The sequence below is a fragment of the Rhyacophila brunnea genome, unplaced genomic scaffold (genome assembly GCF_057557595.1).
Source record: "Rhyacophila brunnea isolate RB1 unplaced genomic scaffold, BYU_Rbru_1.0 scaffold_102, whole genome shotgun sequence".
Lineage (NCBI taxonomy): Eukaryota > Metazoa > Arthropoda > Insecta > Trichoptera > Rhyacophilidae > Rhyacophila > Rhyacophila brunnea.
The window spans coordinates 1248464-1271510 of NW_028232755.1; positions in this window are offsets into that span (position 1 = coordinate 1248464).

Consider the following 23047-nt stretch of genomic DNA (forward strand, 5'->3'; position numbering starts at 1 on the left):
TAGTCCAGAGTAAAAAGTATTTATATTTATATGCTATTTTTTTCTTTTTACTTTCATTTTCATATGCACAAAACCTTTTTTTTTGCCTAGACTATAGTTTGCAGTATATTCTAATTAAACATCCGTTTACAGTCTTCCTCAATAGATTATCAACGCTCAAGACTATGTAATTTAAATATTATAATATATAATGCATTTATATTTTTATATAATCGTCCCGTATAACTCTTAAAACTAATTACTAACAATTGATACTGGTTTAAAGGCACCTGTACTTAAAATAAATTTTTAATTATGCAAATTTGATTTAAAACAAAAATATTTGCTGAATAAACTTTTGTTTAAAATTTAGAAAATATTATGTATCAGATGATAAAGAATTTTGTAAAGATAAATAAGGTTTTTTCCTTAATTATTTTGGTTATAAATAAAATTTAAAAATAAAAATTTGTGCGATGGTCAAATATTGCATTTATTTTTTAAAAATCTGTAAAACGTATTGAAAAAAAATTTTACATAGATGCATATAAATAAAGATAAAATGCATAATCTCTTAAAATCAAATATTTATGAAATTAACAGATTGAGCTGCAAAATATGATTTATTTATAGTTATACGAGATTCGAATGCCAAATTTATAGCAAAATTCAAGTTTATGGTCTATTCAATTATATTAAAAAATAATTTAAACTATCAAAAAATTAATTTCAAGCTAGAAATACATATTTTTTGCGTGATTTTTAAATTTCGAATATTTATAGATCCCGACAAAATTAATAGATTATTTTAGAAAATGCGTGCTATGAATGGTTGATTATTTGGCACTGAAACTATTCAAATGAGATTGGAAAGCCAAAATTTATTATCAAATTTTGCAATAATTTGTAAAATAAAATTTATTTTGCAGAAAGGAAATCAGCCATAACGGATGTAAATTGAACGTAATCATAACAATATACCATTTATATAGTTTTTAATGAATGAAACGAATCTATAAATATGTTTTATTTATATTTCAATATAGATGTCAAGCTCTTTTCGAAAATATTTATCATATAGAGAAAAAATATCGGTGCTTAGTCTTATACTCGATTTATGAATAAAATTGTACTATATATAGCAAGAAAAAAAACACGATGCAATTTCTAATAAAAAATCAAAGTGACAACGTACGCCTGTGCATGAACCTAAATAGAATGTAATAAATAAAACTATAATCTACAGTAATTTCACGTCAAACGATAGAAAATGAGCATAAATAAAATTTTAAAATGACCATTCTATAGAGACAAATAAATTTTAGTGCAAAAAAAAACCAATATCTTCTAATGTATATCATTGAATATATTTGAATCGAAATTATTGCACATATTTGATTATGACAAAAAACTTCTTGGATTTTAGTCAAACTATGCACATATAAATGTTACAGTTGCAACCTTTTATCTTTTAAATGTATTTATCAGAGACATACTAATCAAGTTTCTTGTAGTTTTATCTGTTCCGTAAGCATATTATTGAAATTTCTTCTGTTAAATCTATCACTTCTATCCACTTAGCCATAAAACTGTATAGAACGAGAGAATAAGCTAAAAAGAAAACATATAACAGAAGATATGTCTCATAAGCATAGTTCTAGAAATTAAAAATAAGATCTGGAAACATATGGTGCAAAATGTATATTTTTAATATTTAAGCAGATAAAGTTATTGGGCTAGATTTTGTGTGTTTAAAGTATATATGCTTGCCATTAAGTTAAAATCGCGCACCAAAATTTTAGAAACTATAGTAGAATTAAGAACGAATTATAAAAAATCTTAGCGTCAAAAAATTTGTAAATAAGTTTGTATATATTGAAAAACAATTTAAAATTATATATGCATTTTTGCGCTAGAAACGTAGACTTGCTACTAGAAGATCATCATAAGAATTCTTAGCCCATGAACAAATAAATATAAAAGCTAAAACAGGCGAATTTATAAAAAAAAATCTTCAAAATTTTTGAAATAATTAGTCTTTTTATATTATAACAAGATAACATACATTTTCGAATAATTAGAAATAATTACCAATAATAAATCTTTACATATAAATCCAGAATTTAGTAAAATAGAAGACATGTGAAAATACATCGGTGTAAATAAAAAAAGATTTTATAAAATCATCATAAATTAAATCAAAAATATAAGCAGAAATATTAAAAAGAATTCAAATAATTTATTTTTCAAAATGTTAGGCATTTCGATTATTAAGAAAAAAGGATCACTAAATTGAATGAAAAATTTTTTTTAGCATAAGAAGAAATAAAAACAGTTTTTTCGTTAAAAATAACGTGTGTTTGCAAAATAAAAAAAATTCGGGGCGCAAGTTTGTATATAAAAGATAAAATAAGAGAAAAATATTTTTTAAAGAATGTATGGGCAGTATAAAAACCAGTCGATAACACAGAGGAATATTTATATTTTTACAACCACAAAATTTTTTAATAGAATAAAATAACAACGTACAAGAAATAATTGTAGAATGATAGTAGATAAAAGGTGCAATAGTTTTGAAATATCACTATATATAAGCTTTTGAAAAACGGGTAATCTTTTTTTTTTATAAAAATAAAAACTCTACTATATAAATAGTAATAGAATTAACATGATCTGAGCAAAGCCTGTTTATCTTAAAAAAATCCAGATATGGTATTCTTACAGCAAGTAAACTTTCCCTAATTTACAAGTTAAAAAATAGAACAGAATTATACTTAATAACATGTAATAGTCATGCTTTAAAAAATACAATTTACTACAGTGGTATTATAATTAACTATAAATACATAAAAATATTACCAAAAAATAATATTAAAAAGCTAAAAAAAAGTATATCATAAGTATGATTATGCATGAAGAAGCTTAATAAAAAACTTAGACGGATTTAAATATACGTCCATAAGAATTATAATGCAAAAAAAATTCGCAATATAATTTTAATGATAATAGTTATTTATATCACATTTTACAACTAAATATTATTAGGATGGCTATATCAAGCCGTCACATTATATAAAATTCTATCGATTCAATCGTACAATCCTTTTCTATAATATTTATATGTCATCATATAATTCTGAGGTTAGTTCTATCAAATCATCACTTTTTCTTGGGTAAGCAAAACTTAAGAAAACGTTATCAAGCTTCTTTTTATTTAAAAAAAGATCAATGAATCATCTTTTACCATATTGTATGATATATTGCATATAATATACAATTTCATAGGTTTTTTTGGACGAGATGGTTGCACAGTATCATAAAAGATGCCCCGAAAATAAAATTCATGAATCAGATCATGGAAAAAAATGTAAAATAAAAATTAAGAAAGATTTTATATTATTACGCCGTGAAAACTAGTCAATACTGGATATTTGAAGAATACCCTGAGTTTAGGTACACTCTGCTCATGGAAATTCGCGCAAGTTATTTTTTTTTATAAAAACACAATTTATAAACAAAATATAGCCTCTTGCGACTCCTAACATCAAATTGGAGTGGGTTTTACATCATTACACCTATATAAATAGCTGAAAATTTCGATAACTATATCAATCTGTCGTGTTCTACATACTTCTTATCTACTATCTATTTCTGCTCTTCTGTACTATTTATTATAGAATCAATATTGTCATTTTTTGATAATTGGTAAAACAGAAAAACCATGACAAGGTAACGACAAAGATAAACCATTGCAATCCAATCATGTCTCGAAAAAATCAAAACAAAAAAGTACAAAAACTACACTAGAGCAAACCAAATGAGACAGCAGAAGCTCTTATACTTTAAGCTCTTCTTATAAATCCCGTTACGCTAGAACTTAAGGATTCAAAAGGTAGGTCTACATATCTTGATGCGTTTTAAAAAATACCGAGATTTGTATGATAAAGTCAATAAAACACTATACAAAAAAGTTCGATGAGCATTAAAGCCTACATCAACTTAAAATGATGATTTAGAAAATTTTCACGACAAGGATGGAAGGAAAAAATCGATGCGGATTTTTAATGTTAATGAATTAAAAGGGAAGATGACCAAGAAATTGAAATTAAAATAAAAAAATATGTAGGTGATCAAGAATGATGCAAGAAAATGTTCATCTTTACTTCAGCAGACCTTGATAAATAATACATAATGTATTTCTCAAGAACCAGAAAGATAAGAATGAACAATAAAGACCCAAAAATTCTTATATGTCTGAAAAAATTGTGATTAAATGCTTAATTAAAAACGACCCACCTAAAAATATGGGCGAAGTAGCAAAACACATACAAAAAGATCAAGTAAAATACGAAAAAATAACGGAAAACGAATCAAAACAAGCATTTAAATGCATACAAAAATAAAAAAAATAGATAATTTTACTATTATGAATAGTTTATATACGCGTATATGTATATAAAAGCACACATGTGTAAAAATAAAGTTTGTTTCATAAGAAAAATAAGCTGACTGCAACATAAAATTCCCGATAAAAAAACGTTGATAAAATAATTGATTTATATCAACAATATAAAAAATAAGAATTTTGCAATGCATTTAGTTCAGCATGTAAAATTTTATTAATTCACATTAACGAATAGGTATTAAACTATCAAACTGGCGAGCCTTTAGACCAGTATAGTAAAACATAAAAACATAAAAAAAAGCAGATTTAAAATAAACAATAGATACTTGACGAAAATAAAGATATAAGAATCAAACGAGTTTTGATTCAAGCTATACTTGTTTAATAACCAAGAATACAAAGGCTTATGCTTTGTATCATGTAATAGATTTAATAATATTGTAAAAAAAAATTTCTCATTAAAAAGCTGCTGGGCATGATGGAATCTAGAACTTTTATTATAGAAAAGCTGATTAGTCTCCACCCGAGTTTGTAAAAAAATGTGATTAATATTTTCTTTTAGAACAACTATGAAAACAATTGGTTCTACACCGGTATTACATTTCATTCCATGAAAAAGGATGTAGTGCGAGAATTAGAATTACGATACATTCTTTGCATGTCAAATAAGCATAGACCTGTCACTAATATCGTCATTATTGGCAAAAAATGGGATCGAATCAAGAAATCACCTAGCAGATATATAAATGGCATGAAGTAAGGAAGCATAAAGCATCAAAGAGCAAGCACTCATATATTTAGCAGTTAAAAATCACCATAAAAATATGCTTGTTGCCACATAGTAAATTCAAATTGGCTTTTAACAACTAGACCACGATTATATTTTAAGTTGTTATAAAAAACACAACCTTCGTAGACTTGAGGATGTATTTTATGCTTTAACTTATTGAAAACTACAACCTCACACATAGATTTAAAAAAGAATAATTACAAAATTATTATCGAAGTATATGCGTTCTTCAAGTTTATTTGTTTTATGTATGGATCCATTAAGTCCAAAAATAAACCCTAAATATTCGCCTGTTTACGTTCCAGTAAACGAAAGCTTGAAAAGAATAAATCATTTTGTCTGTATTTATGACTTTGAAATTATTGTAAATGACCATCAAAATTTTGAAATGAATCCCTTATGAAGCTATTTTGTTTTTTACAAATATAGTTATAAAAATCAACAAAGAAAAGTCAGCAAATGATAACGTAAATTTTAAAGATCTATCTACGTTTATTAAAGGAAAAGACACATACAAATACCTCGGAATTTATAAAGAATCAAACACAAAAATAAATCCACAAACCATTGATAAAATAAAAAATAGAATTATCATTAGGGTGAAGAATTTATGTTGAACAAGATTGAATGCACAAAATATTTTATAATCAATAACAGAATGCGCTATTTCACTGATAAACAACACAATGAGTAATTAAGCTCGCCACGGAAGATTAAAATAAACTTGATGATGATAGAACATATTTTTTAGTGGCTAACAAATACATATTAAACCAGCAATAAAACAATGATTTCATTTAAAAAAACAATTTAATTGATTAGAGGGATTACTAACGTAGAAAAGATGTTATTTTAATCAAAAAGATCACAAATTCAGAATCCATTTATCCAATAGAAACCCGCTAATCTTTAACTTGAAAAAGATAATGTTAAACGTTTGGAATTGATAAAAACTAATGTAGATACAATATACTTATACAGAGATTTATTTGAAAATACTTTCTGCTAAACAGACTGTGATTTTATTGTGCAAAAAAAATAAGCATTTGCAACAAAAACTCTTTAGAATATACACTAATTCAACGCTTGGGATACTTAGTCTACAAATATATTTTATTTAGCAAAATTAAACTGGCAGAAGACAATTGATTCTTTTAAATAAATGAAAAAAATTATATTTGGGGATAGATAAAAGTGCTCGCACCATAATGAATCTTATAAAACTGTTGACCACTTAAAATGTAGATGCATCAGAATTTTAAGTCATGATTACACATGAAAACACTATGAAATAGTATAATGATTAGATTTATTGATACAAGAAAATACAATTAAAAAAAAAACATAGAAAATCCGTAGAGACCCAGTGCAAGAAAGTATGTATAATTAATTCACAGAAATAAAAGTTGAGACACTACGAAAAAATGACATGATTTAAAATTATGACCTAATATATAAATTTATGACAAGAAAATAATTGAATAACACTGTTAGAATTATTTATTACTAACATCGATAGCATAACCTGTGTAGAAAACGATAAATTGAGGATAAAATAATCTCTTTCAATTAAACTGCCTTTGATCTATAAGTTTAAAGCGAAAATTTTAATATATGTAATAACGTGGGATGCGGTAGTCTCTAAATTTTTTTATATAAAATTTAGAAAACTTGGAATATCCAACCGATTCGAGCATATTTGCAAGCTATGGGAATAAAAAAATACCCTTGAACTGATAAGTCTTAGGAAGAAAAGGTAATCGAAGAGGTGGTAGCAGAGATAAGAATGTTAAAAGAATTGATAAAGTTCGTATCAAGGATTTTATCACATAATATGCTTAGGAATTTAATTTTAAAAGCAACATTGACCCCTAAATATAATAAATAATATCATGGGTTTGTTTTCTTAGAGTGGGGTGGTTTGAAATATCCATAAAACATATGTATAGAAGTTAAAAATCATACGAGAGTAGAATAATACATGCTAGCATATCCACTTTACAATAAACTTGCACGTATATCATATGCTACAAGAAGAGCATTTGAGCCAGAAAGATCAGAGGAATGTGCCCAAATATGCATTAAAGAGTTGTGCACTTTTTCTTATCGGCAGTCATTTTCTCTGTAGATGTAATTTATAAATAAATTAACAGATAATAAATTAATATAAAATCAAATTATGGGCTTACTTGATTTTATTACTTCTTATTAACAAAACTGAAGGTGACTCTATCAAACAGCCAAATATATACATCTTCGATTCACATCTCTTATCTACTATTTTATAGACCTTCTGTGTTTGAGTAATATAATTTGAGGGAAAACTAATATTAATCATTATAAATTAATCAAAGTATATTTGGGTTTATATGTAGAAGATGCACAAATAGTATAATATTTGTATTATGTACTTCGAAAAGCTTAGTATTTTTTTTAAGAGTATATAACTATAGGCTATGATGCAGTAAAATTAAAAGCTTTATTTGCTATAGAAAAGAAAATATTGACTGGCGATATAAATTAAATTTAGATAAATATTTTATTTTATTATAATAAAAAGACGGCGGCATTAACGCAACCATAATTTTCTAGAGGATGGGTGATTTAGGTATATTTTCCCCGCACATTTATCATCCACAAACATTATCTTATTCTCTCACATTTACGCTAATTATTGTCCCTTTTTGTGATATTCCAAGTTGTTTTCCAATCGAACTTTTTTGATTTTTGTTTTGCATCTATTATTAAAAGATTAGAAGTAGCCTTTAGTTCAGAGTGACCTACATGTGCAAATTTATATCGCATGGCCATCGGTCGAATACAGCGTTCATATTTTAGTGGTTTCTCGTAAAACCTTCACCAACAAAACAAGGCTTTGCTACTACCCTTCTATATTGTTTCTTACTTGTGCTGCTGATTTATTGCACCACTAACTGTTCTTTTTATATAACCACTAACAAGTAAGAATTCTGGGTGAGATTTATCAGCATTTACGTTAAGGCCACTTTTCCCACGTTTTCTCTTATATTTCTTCATTAAGCACGATATTTTCTCCACGTCACTTCTTGATGAAGAAATTTATTTTTTGAACATATAACTTAAGGCCTATTTTCTATATTTTGTGTTACTCACGAGCTGTTTCTTTTCTGCCTAAATGGTGAGATCTGGTACTTTTCCATATTTTTTATGTGTGTTTCTATGTATCTGTTTTTGTGGCATTTTTAAATAGGGTGTTTAATTAACAAGCTATATTTAAATTAGAAAAATGAAAATGTTGGCGATTTGGTATATTTAAAAAATAAGTTTACGAGAATACTTGAATTATAAGTCTGGAGAATAAGAAGGTGAATTAATAAATATAATAAAGTCATGAATGAAAATGAGTATCGACTAACTCTGTTATAAAGAGCATTTTTAAGTGGATCTTATGTAAGATTAAATAGGTTGATTGTTTATAAACAAATAATGTATCTAATTTGAATGAAAGTATGAAAGACATTTATTTCAAATAATATGAACTTTATCTATAATTCAATTTTGCATTTTAATTTAATATTTTTTCTATAAACTTAACATGATTGATTGCCCATGGGCACGTGATAAATGTACACATGGTATTATCATTCTTTTATTTATTTTCATTACCTTAATCTTCAAACGACTTATTAGTTCAATATTTTTCCAAATTCCTTAGTTTGAATAGATGTCTTGATTTCGTTGTGACAACTGGGTTTTAAGCAATTTTTATGGCATGATTTACATGAAATTATAATACTGTAAATTATAAAAGCTAAAATAGATTATCGAATGATATTATTGATATTTAAAATAACAAACAGGTTTGTAAAGAATTTTCTAGAAAAATGTATATTAAAATATCTTGTCTATTAAAAAAGCAAAATATATTATAATAATTGAATGTTATAAAGCATGCATCACTGTAAAAATTAAAATGTTTGAAGCATCTGTTCTCAATTTTATTGTGCGAAATATATTCAAAACCGTGTTAAAATTAATTTTTTTTAAGTTATATAGCTTGGCCTATTTTTTTTTATTAAATAAAAATAAACTTATTAGAAAATATTGTTTATATAATGTTTCCTTTACTATTTTTATCGACACTCTTTGTGTTATTTATTCAAGTTCTAAGAATATTATTGATGTATACATTGCATCTTCTATTGATATCATTGCTACGACGAAAAAATGTAAAACTAAATTTATTTATGCTCAATTTGCCGTATCTTACCTATTTGCCTAATTCAAATGCCTTTTATAATTTAATATTGATTTTCAAGTTCACTGGGCCATGGGTATGCGAGAAAATGATTAAAACTGTACTTTTAATGTTTTATTCATAATCATTTAGAGCCATAAACCTATAAAATCATTCTTCTTGGATTACTCATACAGGTCTAAGCTATCATTTCTTGCATATTTGACGTATACAGTATCTTAATGAGCATTTATTTATATGTATTTAACAAGTAAAATTTAGTCATGCTTTGCTTTTTAACACTATATTATATGACTCATATATATGTAAATCATGCTTGATATTTCTATAACTGCAATTAAAACCAATAAAGATAAAAGTAAAACCAAAAAAAAAATTTGTCACGATTTCATTATATGAAAATTAAACAAATGTCTATAACTGAGTATGATGGTTTTTTTATTAGAAAAAGAATTTTCCTGCCAATAATTTGTCTAATATAGCTTGCAATAGCAGCTATTTATCCCTTCATCTTATAAATGACAAAAAATTTTATTTATGAAGTATTTATGCATATTTTAATATCGCATGGTAATATAAAAATTTTATGTTTTTGTAAATATTTATTTATATAGATTTGTTTATTATAATTTCTAAAAAAAACTTTAATTTTAAAATTTATAAATTTCTTATTGTGAAGAAAGTTTTCTTTTTAAAATATAAAATTTTGGCATTGGTTTGTTTTTTAATTTGTCTTTTTTATTATGTCTAACTTTTTTTTCTGATAAAATACTTTGAGAAACTTATATAAAATATATGCAATTTTTCCTTTTCTTGATTATCATAAGTATCTCTTGTTTCATTTAAACCTAACAGTTCAATAATCTTTTTTTTTCTATGATTTTGTCTAAAAAAAGATCATACAATCAATAAAGAACAATTTTTTTATTTTAATAAAGTTTTGTTAAACTTTTTCCTTATGTATATCAAATGAGTACTAAATATAATCACCATTCTAAAAAGCATGTATTTTTTTGGACAAGATCATATTTACTATAGCTTTTTTACAGAAGAAACTTGTAATATATCATTATGTGTAATTTGAAAAAATAAATTAAAATTCTTAAATTTTTTTATTTATTCTTTAAGTTTTTAATATATGCTTATTTATGGCTAAATATATAGTTTTTGTTCTCGTGCATGTCTTTTTTTGATTTTCTGTGGGTACAGCTTATAATACTTTCATACTTCTTCTTCCAGCAGAAGTCTTTTTAAATGCTTTTCAACCTTTAGAGATCTTTAATGGAAGTCTAAACACAACCCAGAGTTTATATAAGTGCCCAGATCAAGTTCGTGAAATTTAGTTCATTTAAGTTTCTCTTGTAGTGTTATGTGCCACCATTACAAAAAATTTTTAGTTGTGATAATTATTTTTTAACACCTATATTTTAGTATCGTCATATTCTAGCTAATAAAACAGACTTTTATGTGCAGGGAACGCTTTTTGGATATTAGATACATGTCACGCTTGTTTCTATAAGAGTGCAAAAGTTCTTCTTACTGTCATATAAGTAAAGAGATTATCATTTTAGTCCTATATGTTTGCTTTTTATTGTTAGAACTATCTTGATGGTCACGAACATGTATTTTCATCATTTCTTATGGGTTGTTTAAATATTTCATGGGTTTTTTGAACGAATTGTTGTAAACAAATCTTTAGAAAATTGTGTATATAATTTTTCTTCTTGTATACTTCCAAGCTTTTTTACATCTCTTTGCTATTTTTAAAACTTTTAGAAGATTCGTTACTGTGTGTGGATATTTATCTTTAAATAATGAAAATGTTTTAATCTTTTATATAAAAATGTAAGCTTATATGAATAGTCTATTTTTTCCTATTATAAGACAATTTGAGGCAAAATGTTTTTGGATCTTTGAGTTCTTGAGCACTTTGAAAAAAATTCTTGTTGCGTTTTATAATTAATTGAACGGAAAAATTTACTTTTCTTTTCAATTCAGGCACATAAAGAATATAGTTAGCTATACGCTGATTACATTAAAAAGTTGTCTAATACAAAGTTGGTTGCGTTTCGATTTTCTGTTTGTACAATTACCGCTTATCTATCGTTATACATTATCTTGGTGAAATTTATTAGTAAATAGCTTAGTATCTAATAATTTATTAGTTCTATTATTGTGCACACTCATTCCTATGCATATTTTAATGTTTTTTATTAATTGAAATTATGCTGATGTACTATATTATATTGCGTCTATATATATATCTTCCTGCCCTCAGAGGTCTAGTTTTTTATGCTATTGTAAAGCATAGTAAAGTCTAATTTTTGTCTTCTATATATAATGTGCCTTTATAAATGAACTTTTCTTTATTTCTGTTTTCTATAAAAACTAGCTGGCAAATTTATTCACAATAAAAAGTTGAATTTGTTCATATAAATTTTCATATATTTGACCTTTGTTTTCTACATAAGTTTAAACATTTATTTATATGCTTATATACTTTTTTTTAGCATTTACTTCTCTTATTTACAGGCTAACTGCTACATATTTAGTTTTTCCTGTTAAAAAAATTTAATCAAAAATCACAATTAAAAAAAGCTCATAAAATACTTTAGCATACATCGCGCGATAAGGTATTATTGCTATAAAAATAAATATACACAAAAAAACAGTAATAAAGGACTGTATTTTTTGTATGTTTTGCAGTTATTTGTACGTTATAAGAAAAATTTTCATTTTATAGTGGAAAAGGTCGCGAAATAAGGATTTATTTTATCTGAATATATTTAAAATAGTAAATAAAATTATAATAAAATATATTTTCTAAGGAAAAAGATGTGATGAATCAAATCTAGACATATATACAAACCTTTGGATTGACCAAAACCCTTATATTATTAGGTCTCGAAACAGGCGGGGTATTGAAATAGACTTTGGAGAGGTGAAGATAGCCGAAAGTATATATACAGTGTACGCACAGAGAATTCAGCAAGCTGTGTCTGAGAACAAAAACTATAATTACGACTATAAATTTAGCCAATAAATGCAAAATAAAAAAAAAGAAAATTAATTAAGAGAATGTCAAACGAATGAACAGGATGTCTAAACTAAATCGAGGCACAAATACAAACCTCTTTATTGTGAAAAAACATTGAATTAATAAGTCTGGAAAGAGGAGAGGTATTGATAAAGATTTTGGAGAGGAGAAGATAACTGATGGTATAACTACGCTGTTTTGCGCAGGGAATCAAACAATTTGGGATTGAGAACAAATACAAAAAAAATAAAAGAAAATTAAGTTTCTAAAAATACTCGTGCTAAGCCAAAGTCAATAGAATAGTATTATTTAACTTTAGCGCTATTATTTTACCATAAAAAAAGTAATATAGAAACTTATCCTAACAATCTTTAAAGTTTAACTCTGAGTTTTAGATATAAAACTGTAAATTAAAAAAAATTCGAGGTTTCTATCAAAAAACAGATATATATTCTAGAAATAAAAAATATTAAAATTAGCTCTTTGTAGATATATTAAAGATATTCAAATAGTTAAATATTTAATATATTGGACGGTTCTATTGAATTTTAAATAATCTTAGAAAATAAAAAAACATAAATTTTAATTTTACGATTAAATCTTTATCATGTATTCATTCTCAAATTATTTAAGCCTAAGAAATGTTTTAAATTATGCTGGGATAAATTTTTTTCTTAAATCATATTAAAATTTTCTTTTATTGAAGTCCAAACATCTAACATTTGATTAGAGTATGTATATACGAAAAAAATGTATTATATCATGCTAACTCTCATCAAAAGCAATAATTTTACACCAAATTCTCTACTATTTTTGCAATATTGAATTAGAATCTAAAATTCATCATTTAAAATTTTAAATCTCTAACTTCAGATATATTTTCTAAAAAAATATTCCTAGCCATATTTTAATTTTTTCAATAGTACACACAAATAATCTATACAGCTGGCTAGAATAAACGCAATGGAACAAGCAAAGAAAGTTTGTATATTATTAGAGCGTGAATTTGTCAATTTTTATATTTACATGTATTTTATAACTAATAAAAAAAGCTAGAAATAATAGATGCTGTCTTTACATCGGATTAACTCTGATATTTGAACGCTTTTTTTTATTCAAATATTCTTCGTAATTGTAGAATGATGATCTAATATAAGCATAATAAAATAAAAAATAATTCAAATGAAGAAATATGTGATAAATACAACTATAAAAACATTTTTCTGTTTTCTATCCCGCTTAATATATCCAAGCTTTTTTTTTGTTTTTTTATAAATTAATTTCAATTTTATAAATATATTTATATGAACAGATTGTGTGATATTATGTATTAAGTTGACTATATCAATGCATTTTAGAGTCACTTTCTTCCTTTTATCTTCAATGATTAATCTTCTTATCTTGAGACTTTTCGGTTCAATCGTCTTTCTTAGTTCTATTGTAATTTAGAAATCATTTTATGCTAGATCACGAAAAAATTATATCAAATTAAATAAATCATAATATCCGAGGATTATATTATTTCGCCACAAGCCTAAGTAAACTGCTTAACAAGAGCTGAATTTTTTATATGTAAATTTTTTTTGATCTATCTACCTCATAAGTAGAATTCTAGTTACGTCCGACAAAAAAAAATCGCGCGAGGAAGATGTTTATTGCAGTTTTAACATATCGAATATGAATAGATCTAATTAAAAAAACTCATGGTTTTGTACTAGAAAGTCGCATATAAAAAAATTGTGAATGAATACAAAATAAAAATTGAAATTTTAATCTATATTCTTTTATGATGCAGATTTCGATTCTATGGGATTTCTAAATATCTATTAGGTAAAATATGCGCATTTTGATATTATACATGACCATTTTGCCTGGAATTTAAGGGAAATAATACAAATGCTTAATTTACCTAAAAGTAACACATTATGAAGAAAAAGACCACGGAATGACATTTTCAGATAAAAAATTTTCTAAGGGATTAATAATAACCTTTCTTATATAAAAAATGCATTTTTGAAATTTGGATGCATAAACACGAATAAATTCAAGTTAGACTCTTTTGTTTCATTTTATTCTTTTTGACGTGCCAAATTATGCTGCATTAGATATGAGAAGTACATATATACAAAGTATAACAAATAAATATCAGCATAAAGACTTGAAGTATTGATGTATATGTGCAAGTATGCTATTGTTAAAGTTAAATTTGTGTGTTAGATCTTACTTATTATTAAATTAGTCGTTTCTCAGGCTCATAACGGACTTGGAAATCAACATATCGAAAAAAAGACGTCACATTTAGCCAGTGAAAATTATTACATCCATTTAATTTAACAATTTCTTGCTTATAATATATCTCAGATATATGAAAGGCTGAGTACATTTTATAGTGGTTTTTATCGCTTGTATATTAAAGATGATTTCAATAAAAAAATGATAAAATATTCGGATGCTGATATTTATTGGAGTATCAAATGAATATTGCATGTATAATTTTTTATATTTTAAAAAGTCAATAATTTATTATTTTTTAGCGTATTAATAGTGGTTTATATATATTTACTTTTATCACAGAATTCTTTTTATTTGAAGATAAAAGTTTGTAGTGAAAAAATTATTATATTTAATTAAATAGAATGATGCATAAAAAGCTGAAATCATAGATGATAAATGTTTATATTTATAATTATTATGTGAAATTCTTAATCTGTATTTAATATTAATTGTATTTTGTGATAAATACTGTCATTTAAATATATAATATAGTAAAAAGATTTCTTAGTAATATTAATGGTACTTCTGAAATCATTTTATTTTATTATTTTTTCGATTATACAAATTTAAATCACATTAATTGATCTTAATATATCCTAAGTACAAAATATTCTCTAATAGTTTTTCATGCTTGATGAATGTATTTAATAAAAAATTTAAAGAGTCCTTTTTGAAAAGTATCAGAATGTCTTTAAAAAAACCATTTTATTCTTAAACAGACAGTAAAGGGAAAGAAAAATTTAAAGGTAAAAAATATCGCTTTCACAAAAACACAATAAATATGTCAGAAATAGATGGAATGTATTTTACTATAAATTTAACTTAACATCTATTTAAAATATTACTTTTCGAAAACTTTATATGTATATAAGTTGTAAGCTTTCTACCATAAATAATTTAAAATTTTATAATTTTGATATATTTATACAAATATTGAATATTTGCACACTTTAAATATTTCATTTTCATGATTATTTTGATTATTGTCTTTTGAACTGGTGATATTTGTATATAATCTTTATATTTAAATGTAAATAAATTGGATGGTGATTTATGTTTAATCGTGTTTTTTTTTACCGCATTAGCAATTTTCTATGCAAACTGATAGATTCTATTGAATTTAATTTTCAAAATAAAAAATAAAAACATTTATGGCCTTATTTATGCAAACGTTATATAAGAAAAGGCATGAATTTTATTAGATATATAATATATTCGTGACATTTTTATACCGAAAATATTGATCATTCAAATGTACCTTTTTATAATATACTTTGGGATTCTGATAAAACAAAAAAACGTATTCACATGAAAATATCGTGTGAATAGATGCACCCACAAATTATTAAAATTCATATAAATACAATTAAAAAAAGTCACATATTACTAATTCCAAAAAATTTATATCTAGTGGTCTAAGGAATTAGATACAGTCAAATAAATAAAAAATCAGAATTAAAGACTTATAACGTGATTAATAAAGGTTAAGAGTTATAATAAATCATAAATAGGAATATAAAAATTATTTATAAGTTTATTTTAGCTGGAATAATACATTAATTACAAAAGGAAGGGGAAAATACATTTTAAACCTAAATACTAGTCTGAATTTATCAATATTTTAATTTTTGACAATTTTAAAATGAAACAAATTGCATCTATATGATACTTATGAGTTTATAATATGTCAGCTGTTAAAAAGGATAGCCCTGGTAAATAATGTTTTTGCCTAGTTTTTTTTTTATATTCAAAAAATGAAAATTTAATTTTTAAAAAATATAGAACTGCAGAAATATTTTATTTCAGCGCAATATTTTTTTTTCATAAATACTGGTTACACGAATTTTTGGGTTATTAACACAATAATTTTATATAATAAATATTTTTTTTATGGAGCTAAAACCAAGTAAATTATATTCTGTATTTTAGTGCGTTATTTATATTAAACTTATATTGGATCAAAAAATATGATCATCTCACGACTTTCTTTCAATATTTTTCTATTTGTATTAACTAATAGGTCTTGAAAGGGGGTACCAAGAAGATGTAAGAGATTGGGATACTTTAAGAGTAAAGATATAATATGTATACGTAAATCAATTGGATTGGAATGAAGAAAAAATCATTATTTATAATACTAAAATAACGCATATAGCATAAGATACAATATATTGCCCCGTTGTAAATTTCAATTTGTTTAATTCTTTTTAAAGAAATAATTAAACATAAATGCTTGTCACTTTTTTACAGATAAAAAATTAAATGTAATTATGGCAATTTTAAAGGACATTTCTATGCATAAAATCTATAAAAAAAAATGGGTTGTTTAATAGGATTTGAATCTGTGCCTGTTAACATTTTCTCATAGTTTTAGAATTCTATGTTTTTTGCGTTACCTTTAAATATATGCCATATTTAACAATTGGTTCACATCGAAAAAGTTAAACGGCGCGAATATGAAATTTGTTAAACTGAAATCATAAATTTTGCATATAATAGCTGTTCGACACTTGCTGATATATACCGTAGAATGTTATATCGTTTGTAATCCAAACAATAACTGATACATAAATAAAAATTTGAGTGTTTTTTATATTTTTAAAATATAAAAACTGTTCATAACATTTTATAATCTACAAACTAAATTGAATCATTTGAGATTAATAAAAACACATATGTTCTTACATTTATATATACAGATTTTTATATATATTTTAGAAACAAATTTAATATTTAAATTAGGCTTGAAAATAGAACAATATAAATGAGACTAAACCTAAAAATGGCAACGTGAATATTTTCAAACAAAAAAAGTAATTATTTTAAGATTTTTTATATATAGCCAAAATAATTTAAATTTGCATCTCAATATAAATGATCTTCATTTTTAAAAAAATTTAATTTGTTTTTATCAAACTATACTCGTTATTTTTCTTTGTTCACTCAATCATGCAAGAACTGTTTTCAAATCAATCGATGATCAATATCCCTTATTTTCGTCTATTTTTTTCGATTAATAATATTCATTGTTATGTTCAACTATAATATAAAGCAAGAAAATAGAGTATACTGTTCGTTTAAATTGTTTATCGTTTTATTTTATTCTATAACCTTTATATGATATCAAATCAGCAAAAATTTGGATTATTGAAACTTTATGTTATATTGAAACCTTAGTAATTCACCATATATTCATCAACTTTCACTATAAATTCAAAAAAGGTCTATGGTTATAATGTACATCTAGAACTCCTAGTTTCCTGCCTTAAGAGGCGCAACTATCGACACTTCTAACTCTATATATATTACACATGGATGTATGTGATCAGAATATCTTGCGTAAAGGCATGGGTAATTCTTCTTTATCAGCATCTTAAAGTTGGCGATTCTTCATTCAAAAGAAAAGCATACTCTTCAATTTCTCGTTTTCATATGTTTTCAATTGCTGATAGTCCAATTCTAGTTTTGAAGGGTGTAATCAGATTTTTAATATCGTGTATGAAAATGAAACCGATTACTAAAATAAATGCATTCGTTTGTATTCTGCCATTTCAATGGGTTAACATAATTTGTATGAAAAAATAAAGGATTAAAAGCCTTTTAAGAAGAAATTCTGCCAATTATTCGTTTTAGTCATCACCTGAATATCCAAGACTTTTTGTTCCCAATAATCTATAGATGATAATCTTCAATATAACTCACAAACCCACATATTTATATAGTTAGAAAAATAACCATATATTTTGAAAGTAATCATCTTCTTTTTATTTCCATTAATATTATGTGAAAGATCAATAAACATTCCTAGAAAGACTTCAAAAAATATTAATAGAACGTTATGTCATATAGTGTACAGCCTGTTCACGAATCATATTAGTATTAAGTACAGGCAATAAGAAACACAAACCGATGGTTCTAATTTATTAATATTATGCACATGGATTTTTATATGAGATTTAAATTTATTTCACATTTGAATGTCTTATTCTTGTGCTAATACACGCTTCTACATTTCATTGTAGCATTATTAAAATAATTATGATTAAGAATTTATTTTCTAATGAAGTATCAAAGTATAGTTGGCTGAGCTTTATCGCCAATTACTGAATCTGGAAATATCACACAACTATGAATTAAAATGATGTATCAACAGGCTTATAGTTCTGTCACTGGATATAAAAGTACACATAGTAAATTTTTTTTATTGCATGATTAACTTTAGAAATATATTATCCTAGCATATTATAAATATGGCAAAAATGAGAAAGGGGACTATTTTGATTGGAATTAATATTATTTAAATATACATGCATATTATTCTGCTTATTCGGATTATTTCAATAAAATTATAAAATATCTTGCATCTTGATGATGAGATTACCATAAATTTAATTTTTCATTTCATTAAAAACTAAGAAAGCCAGTGAATATGTTCTTTTAAAAAGTGATTTAACTAAAAATTAAATTAGGAATGGCAATTTTGTGAATTCTTTAATGCAGTAAACTAATAGAAGACAGAATCCAAATTAGAAAAAGCAAAAACTAGTTTTCGATATTATGTATATATACTATAATTGTAATGTGTTTAGAAAGGTATAAATCAGTAAAGAGAATAAATAGGATCAAAAAAAGCAAAATTCAACAAAACTTGGTAGGTTTATGGTGCTTCATAAATAATGGAATATTAAGTAATTTATTAAATATTACAAAAAACTAAAGATTGAAAAAATATTAATCATATAAAAATATTCATATAGATTATATAAAATTTACGGTGGATTTCCTTATTTTCATTTATTTATTCGTAAAATTTGATTTACGAAGTTTGCTAAAATTAATAAAAACTTTCTCGCTTGTCCGATGTACCTCGAACTTGATCCTTCGAATTATCTGCGACCAGCTCATTCCCGTGGATTAGACTGTTTTTACAGGCAGTAGTCGATAAGGTGGGAATGTATTTTTATTTACTTGAATTCACCGATAAATTATGCTAATCAAGTCAGCAACTACCCACATCCATGCTATTCGGCGCTACATATATTCAATGTTCGGACACTTGATGCGTTTACACACATTCACCTAATATTTGTCAGCATATCAATCTTGTTTTGGATTTACTTTCTAGCACGACGGCCTGGCTCTATGCGATAATCATTCATTAAAGTAATTCGTGAGAATTCATTAATGCTCTGCAGTTTAAAAGAGACCACACCTTATATGTTTAACACCTAAATGCCGACTGCACTTTAGTTGATCAAACAATATAAATAAAAATATTTTTTTGACTTGAAATATTGAGAAAATAACTACCTGTTTATTGATATTTTAATAAAGTGAATATAATATTTAAATATGATATTTATCTAAGAAATTTCAAAATCGAATAAAAATTAATCATATATATTCTTTTAGTAAAAGTTGTATATTTATTGAATCTATGGATCGAATTTGAAAATGAATTTTTATAAATTCTGGGAATTATTTTCGCATGTAATCAAGCTGTTCCATAATATTCAAATATGAAAATATTTTTTTTGACAATAATTTCAAGTTGATAGGATTTATAAGAGGTTCACCTATTTTAATGCGTAGTTTCCTCTTATTTACGGCATTTAAAAGCATATTTGGATTTTGATATGATTATAATAGTAGTTTAAATAAATTATAATGATTTTTTGTGGGAAAATATCATCGAATTTTTACTTTAGCTGAAATGACACATTCTAGATATAGCTTACGAGTAAAAATTTATTCTTCAAAAAATAAAGATTCTTATTATAATTCATAACAAAATTTCCTGCAATATATTTTTATTGCGTTTTAATGCTATATTTTAGTGTTCGGTAATATAAATACTTAGCATAAAATATTATATTAGTTCAGTTTATTGTTTTTAAACCAGTTACACTCTACTGTAATATTTTCATCTAAAAGCATGATAGTGTTTGAGCCTGTAAAGAAATTTAAATTAGCAAACAGTATACATATACCTTTGAGTTATATTTATTACATTCTTTTGACTAAATAAACAATAAGATTCTAAAATAAATTGTGCTAAAAATTTAAAAATAAAGATTTCTATAAGTTATACTTACCTTATTTATTATACAATCAATGTATTTATATAAAATTTTTATACAAATATAAGATTTTAAGATTTTAGGTGAATGAAAAATCATAATATAATTAAAATTGTATCAATATATTTAATATACAGATGCTAGATTTGCGAGCATTAATCAATTTTTTTTATAATTTTCTATATTAGACAATCAAAAATATTTAGAATTTATGATTATAACAATTAAATTCATTATTTTAAATTTCGTTTATTACATCGTAAGACAAATCTGTAAATATGCTATAAATATATGTGATTGGAAAGATATTATATAATCTTTATATGATAAAAAGAATAAATATATTCGTCCACGCAAGAAAAAGGGAATCATTATACATAAAAAAGGTGTATTTTAAAGTATAAAGAATCCTGATTAGGTTGTTTATATCCCGTTAAATATATACTTATATAAAATAGATGCAATTGTATTAAAGCACTTTATAAATAAATATTAAATTAAGCACCAATATAGCATCGCCTTTCAAATTAACATATGTTTATCATGATAACTTACATCTTTCTAGTTTTTCAAATAGTTAATGCAACAGTTCTAACATTTTAATATAATATAATCATTTAAAAGTCTTTACGATTTTTTTAAAAAGAATAAAATTATTCTAATGGATTTTACGCAAATAATTTGGAAATTTTATTATTTCCCCTAGATTTTTATAAAATGTAATTTTTTATTCAAGAAAGATTCAGTCTCGGCCAAGGTAAAATTTTCTTAATAATACAAAATAGAAATCGTGACACGGTATTCAAACAAAGCAATTTTTGAATATGTATCAACATCATAAGAACATATACTTGTTGCGAATATTCTCCAAAAGTATAAATAACATTATAAAATCGAAATTTTCAATATAAAATTTACTAGATATAAACCCAAACAGAAATATTTTAAGTCAGAAAATATAATTTAATAAATTTTATGCATAATTTTTATTCTACTGTAATTTCGAATATGATTCCAATAAACATTGCAGTCAAATTCTTTTGTAATTTTACCCATTAAATAATAATAATAAGAAGACAATCATTTTTCTCGGTATAAATATGTATTGAATCAAATTTAAGTCCAGCAAAATTTAGGTTCCATACAATTTTTGATGTATATTTAAAAAATTAAGACTATATTGTCATGTTAGAACGCATTTATTTTTTATATAGCACACAAACATTCATTTCTACTTTCATATATCTAAAAAATAAAAATTAGATGTGTGCAAATATAAATACGAATGATATAGAGTTATAATTTGTTCTTTGAAGGTAAAAATCGGCCATTTATACATAATAGATCAACCAAGATCTATATTTAAATATACAAAGAACATTTACTCTTTCTTAAATAAAATGAAATAATTATTTTTCTTATTTTTATATAAATTTCTATTTAGTAATAATTGACTGTAATAGTTTTTAATTTGGTTTAAACTGCTTTTTAACTGTAGTTTAGAGCTCTGAGTGTGCCTCGATATCTTTATAACGCAATTTATTTTTTATATCTATTATTATAATATATTCAGAACGTTCTGATTCTTTCTTTATTTATGTTTTTTTTTGCTCTGACACATAACAAAGTATTATCTTACGGTTTTATTGTTTAGTGTATATCTAAATCTTCTTTCAATGCATCAGATTTCTTTTTATTTTTTAAATCTTCATGAATGCTTATGTTTCTGTAATTTAAATTTTCTCTATTTTTCCATGTTTGGCTATAATTCTTACAGTTTAAAAAATAAAATCCAAATTTATTTATAAAACATTAGATATCTATTTATTATGCGAAACCCATTCAAGTGATAAATATTATCTTTCAAAAATTCTTATTTGTTCTACTTCAATCAATAATTTTAAAATATGTATATTTGTCTATGTCTATCGTTTTATAATCCTGATCTGGATCGTACCCGTATCGGTCTTTAAGAATAAATTTTAATTTGTAGCATCCACATACACGATTTTAATTTCGAGGGCCTTTCAATGATGTTTTCCAACAAGCAAATTCTTTGACGTTTTTATTGTTGGAATGATAATATCGTATTTAAATCATATATAACGAATTTTAATTTATTAGACGCATGAATGTTTGTGATATCTAATTTTGTAAACTGATATATTCCTTCTTTGGACTACTAAGCATCAATCTGGTTGTTATTTAGATTTTCAATTTCTTCTGACCCCTTGTTAGTGATAAT